The following is a 5991-nucleotide window of genomic DNA, read 5'->3' as shown; positions in this document are numbered from 1 at the left end:
GTGCCTTTTACTGAGGAATGGCTTCCGTCTGGCCACTTTACCATAAAGGCCTGATTGGTGGTGTGCTGCAGAGATGGTTGTCCTTCTGGAAGGTTCTCCCATCTCCACAGAGGTACTCTAGAGATCTGCCAGAGGGACCATCGGGTTATTGGTCACCTCCCTGACCAAGGCCCTTTCCCCCCGATTGCTCAGTTTGGCCGGGCGGACAGCTCTAGGAAGAGTCTTGGTGGTTCCAAACTTCTTCCATTTAAGAATGATGGAGGCCACTGTGTTCTTGGGGACCTTCAATGTGCAGAAATGTTTTGGTACCCTTCCCCAGATCTGTGCCCTGACACAATCCTGTCTCGGAGCTCTACGAACAATTCCTTTGACCTTATGGCTTGGTTATTGCTCTGACATGCACTGTCAACTGTAGGACCTTATATAGACAGGTGTGTGTCTTTCCAAATCATGTCCAATCAATTGAATTTACCACAGGTGGACTCCAATCAAGTTGTAGAAACATCTCAAGGATGATCAATGGAAACAGGACGCACCTGAGTTCAATTTCGAGTCTCATAACAAAGGGTCTGAATACTTATGTAAATAAGTATTTTTTAATAAAAAAAATATTTTAAAAAGCAAAAATAAATCAACTGTTTTTGCTTCGTCATTATGTGATATTATTGATGAGGATTTTTTTTTTTATGTGGAAAAACGGAAGGGGTCTGAATACTTTCCAAATGCACTGTATAAAATCAAATTGTCTTTTACAGAACTGCCCCACTGACGACCAGCTTGCACAGCCTTTCTATAGGGTAGACGTTGTGCTCACATTCAAGGAGACTAACCACAAAATGTACTGGACTATGGAGAACACTCTGCCATGCACAGGTGAGGGTGTGCTCAGTAACAGTGACAGAAACGTTATTATCAACATTAAGCCTCTGATGTAACTCTTACAATTGAAATAAAAATAGTAAGAAATAAGGCAACATGTTAGCTACAGCAGCCCTGCCACTTGTTTTGGTATACAGCTGAGGAATTGGGCTGGGGTAATGCAACCCCTTTCAAATGTCATTCACTTGATAGTTTGAACCTATTTTGAAGCTATACATTCTTTGTGTACATTGTTGTTTGTAAACAATGGAGTAATATAACTATATTTGGGGTTATGATAGGGTAAGACAGTTGTGCTAAGCTCATGAGGCATTTAAACGTTATAAATATCAATCATTTAAACTACTTTTTAACAGATTCCTTGATCCAAGACTGTGCTTTTAAAGTGTCCTTTTGTAGCTAATGTTTTTAATTCTGCCTTTTTGCAGAGTCCCCCAGACTGCTATCAATCTCACCTATATATTATCATACTTCAACAACATTGGACCCTATTTTGACATACACTACATCAACCCCTGCTTCCTATACCACAGTGCCCTTTAGCTCGTACTCAACAATGGACCAACAGTTTCTATCAACAGAGAAATCTCAGGAGGGCACCTCCACCTTCCCAAAAACAACATCAATTGAGAGGACTCAGGCTGAAGAAAAAGGAAGAAATACATCACCCACCAGTTCCTCACATACACAGACCTCTGGTCCCATATCTACTGGAGTAATGTGACGTCAATGACTCCAAGTACAACAAACAAAGCAACACAGGACAAATACCAACAGACAAACAGCACAGGTAGAATGCCAAGGATCGTCCGTTACAAGTCAAACAGAACCAGTAGAATTCCAAGGAGCAGCTGCCAAAACTGCCACAATGCAGGCAGAATTCCAAGGAACAACCAATAGAAATGAAACAGCACAAGTAGAACTCCAAGGAACATCTGTCACAAGTGAAACATCAAAGGTGGAATTTCAAAGAACAACCATTGCAAGTGAAACAGAACATGTGAAATTCCAAGGAATAAACACTACAAGGGAAATAGGAGAGGTAAAATTCCAAGGAACAACTGATTATAACTGACACAGTACAGGTGGGATTCCAAGAACCAACCATTACAAGTGACACAACACAGGTAGAATTCCAATGAACAACCATCACAAGTGACACAACACAGGTGGAATTTCAAGGAACAGCCGCTAGAAGTGCAATATTGCAAGTTCTTAGAAACAACCACTAGACAGGTAGAATTCTAAGTATCAACCACTACTAGTGAAACAGTACAGGTGGAACAACTGCCGCAAGTGAAACGATGCAGGTGTAATTTCCGGAACAGTGGCAATTAGTACAACAGATCAGGTACCATTCCAAGAAGTGACTGTTACAGTTGAACAGGTGGAATTCAAAGGGGTAAATGTTACAAGTGGGACAGCATGCGTAAGATCCAGAGAGACAACATCTAGAAGTGAGGCAACACATTTGCAACTCCAAGACAGCAAACAAATCTGAGGTTATTTTCAACTCATCCCCAACAACTGAGACAAAACCACATATTTTTATTTGTTTTACTTCACCTTATTTAACCAGGTAGGCCAGTTGAGAACAAGTTCTCATTTACAACTGCAACCTGGCCAAGATAAAGCAAAGCAGTGTGATTACACAAGCAGAAGCATAGCAACCTCTCTCTGCCAGCCACTGCCCCGAGGGCAGACATTATCCAGACACATTCAAGCCTGCAGTTTAGTAAACATGTCTCAATCCAACATGGCTTGGAGCTTGAGGGACCGATGCTAAGAGGAAAGCTCCCACAGTGGTGGGACTAAAAAGTGGGACTAAAACGCCCGAAAAAAAGTGATGGAAACTCATTCATGGTGATGTTTTATCCATTGGGATTTGTATGCTGGGGGTGAGGTAAACATTCAAATTAAATGTGTAATTGTAGTTCATTATAATCATGTTTAATATTTTTCTTGTGATATTACTGAAATGCAATGGTGCATATTGCTTGATACAGTATATCTCCTTGCAATGCATGGACAAATGTGTTGATTGTGTTGTATTGCCTGATGATAGTAGCCTACAGTAGATTTCATACCCCTCAATTATACAGAATAGTGCATATTATTTTAGGGTTATGCATCCTGAGAGTAATGTTGGCATACTATTGCGTAAGACCATTTCAAAGTCAAGATAAAATAGCAAAAGACAATAAAATGCTCCTGTTTTCTTGCATAATCCAACATCTGCTTTGAAACAGTAACATATAAAGTACTAGTTTATTTTTGTTTTTAATCAAATAAATTAAGCAAACCATCTGGTCTACATTTCACGTTTGAGGTACTCTATGATTTTGCAGTAGCTGCAGTCAATTTATTGGACAAAAGAGGGCGGTATTGTTCATATTTTCTCTTGATTTTAAAGATGAATGGGTTGCATTTCCAGAGGGAAGCTCACAGTTCTGCTAAAACTGAAGGTATTTTAAATTTTTATGTAATTCTGACCTCAATTCTGTTTTTCATTTATTCTTTCTTTTAAAAAACAAACAGAAAAATACACATTTGATTGAACATTTGCTCATATTGTATATAGACTTATTTTTCTACTGTATTATTGGCTGCATGTTTGTTTTACTCCATGTGTAACTCTGTGTTGTTATATGTGTCGAACTGCTTTGCTTTATCTTGGCCAGGTCGCAGGTGTAAATGAGAACTTGTTCTCAACTTGCCTACCTGGTTAAATAAAGGTGAAATAAAATAAAATAAAAAATGAAAGGTCTAAATGAATAGATCTATTTTATTGATACTGTATCATGGCCTATTATCCAGAATTTTCATTAAAGCATCCAAATGAATAAATAATTACTTTAAGAAATAATTTATGGTAACATTTCCTGAACATTCATAGTGAACCAAATCCTGTTAATAAATCTAATTGGTCTTTGTCATGACAAATTTGAGTGAAACATCCCTATCCATTTTGTACACCTTGGTTATTTTGCCCTCATCCTACGCACTGGAGGCTCCATCCATTATACCAAAGCACTGTTACGCAGTAAAATGCATCATATACAATGGGCTGTCAAGCAGAAAATCTAAACTTCCTTGTGCCTTTGGTCCCCATCTGGCATATGAACTTGTGAGCAGGAAACATGATAGTGCCGCAAAGTACACCAACATCCTACGTCCATGTGGCCTCTCTGCCATTATGTCCACCAACATCCTACGTCCATGTGGCCTCTCTGCCATTTTGTCCACCAACATCCTACGTCCATGTGGCCTCTCTGCCATTTTGTCCACCAACATCCTACGTCCATGTGGCCTCTCTGCCATTTTGTCCACCAACATCCTACGTCCATGTGGCCTCTCTCTGCCATTTTGTCCACCAACATCCTACGTACATGTGGCCTCTCTCTGCCATTATTTCATCTGTATAGACTATTAACTGTCTTTACAAAGTAAAAAATCCCTTTCATGTGTTTGTGTGTCTTTTTTGTGTTTTAATTTCAGTCAAAGCATATGGTTTGCACATCTGGGAGATACTCAACATGATGGCACCCAGCCCCCACACTGCGGCTGTGAAGTGATCCATACGTGGTCTTCACTGCTATTGCAAACAATCCCTTTCTTGATGGGCTATGTTCTCAGAGGGATTTTAATGTGTTAGGTGAATAAAGAAATGTACACAATTATTGACATACTTACAGAAATAAAGTTCAACTTAAAAAATCCAGTCTCAAAGAAGGGCAAAAAGCTTCTACAGTAGAAGTTTTGTTAGTGCACTGCAACATAGACATCTACATTTTAGCCTTTGAGTTTGAGAGAGTTGAAACAATGCACAGGCGTCTTCAGTCTAGTGTGCAATTACATTTTCCAGGCACCTGTGACTAATCTGGATGTGCTTACATAACCTATTTCACTTATGTCATCATTTCTTGAAACTGTGGATGTGCTTCTACTGTAAAGAACTGACGTGGGATGTCTTGAGATTGCTCTTAAGCCTACTGTGCATCTGCTTTTCCTCATGTCTATAGGCCTGGCTGGTTGGTGAAACCAATGAACACACTCAATCTACTCTGCTGCAGCCTAAGGACTAATACCATTTCTCCAAGACAAGAACACTACATAAAGACAACAGTAACATACACAAAGATGTTGGCTGTGCCATATTTCCTCTACTTTTATTTTGGTGTTTACACATTAAACACAAGCCCCCCCCCCCCCCCCCCCAGAAGTCAGTGGAGTATCACAATGTTGAGTGAAGGTCGATTGGAGATCCTGTTCAGCAGCTCACAGCTCAGTGGAGCAGCTTGTAGTGCCATTGCCTCACATGTTTTGGAGAGGTGGATAGGGATCCATGCCACGGGGGGGAACGAGGGAGAGGGGAGGAAGGGGATGTGGGGGTTTTCGGTGGTTTCACTGGGCCTCTTCATCTCGCTTGGAGGGTAATTACAAAATCACGGGTCAACCATGCATGTAACCACGGTTACGTTGCACAGTAGCAGATGTGCTCGTGGCATTATCGGGTGCGAGCGCAAAGGTAAACAAAAACAGATGCAGCTGGTTGCTACGGACCCTCGCCAAACTTACACAGCCTAATTGTTCCCATGTGGGGATGGCAGAGCTGAAGCAGTAGTAAAAGGGGGGATATGCCCCGTTTAAGAGATGCCCATTGGTTTTCAATGGGAACATTTGTGAATGGACACGGGTTGTTCTTGAATTGCTGTGGCATTTGCGTCCCTTGCCTTTGCAACCATGAAAAACAGTTTAACGTGACAAATAGTTATACATTATATATGTTTCAGTTATATTGAACTGTGTATCATTGATAAAACATAATGCCTAATGACCTTTATATTGCAAAAAAAATGTTATGCATTGTTTATAGTACTTAGGGCAAGTCAATTGGGTTGTCCCAGTAGTGATGAGCAGAGTTGTATGACATGTGGGGCGGCAGGTAGTCTAGTGGTTAGAGCATTGGACTAGTAACCGAAAGGTTGCAAGCTCGAATCCCTGAGCTGACAAGGTAAACATCTGTCGTTCTGCCACTGAACAAGGCAGTTAACCCACTGTTTCTAGGCCGTCATTGAAAATAAGAATGTGTTCTTAACTGACTAGCCTAGT

The 5991-nt window shown here is 40.6% G+C and overlaps 1 long non-coding RNA gene across 1 annotated transcript; it reads left to right on the top strand.

Annotated features, from left to right (window-relative positions):
* The first annotated feature begins 759 nt into the window (after positions 1-759).
* On the top strand, positions 760-3650 carry LOC129829375 (uncharacterized). The gene is made up of 2 exons (XR_008755380.1): positions 760-873; positions 1308-3650. It is a non-coding gene; the product is annotated as an uncharacterized LOC129829375 (long non-coding RNA).
* The last annotated feature ends 2341 nt before the right edge of the window (positions 3651-5991 follow it).

This window comes from Salvelinus fontinalis, chromosome 31, assembly GCF_029448725.1.
Source record: "Salvelinus fontinalis isolate EN_2023a chromosome 31, ASM2944872v1, whole genome shotgun sequence".
Classification (NCBI taxonomy): Eukaryota; Metazoa; Chordata; class Actinopteri; order Salmoniformes; family Salmonidae; genus Salvelinus; species Salvelinus fontinalis.
Note: the sequence above shows the minus strand (reverse complement) of the source record. Positions and strands in the feature narration are given on the sequence as shown.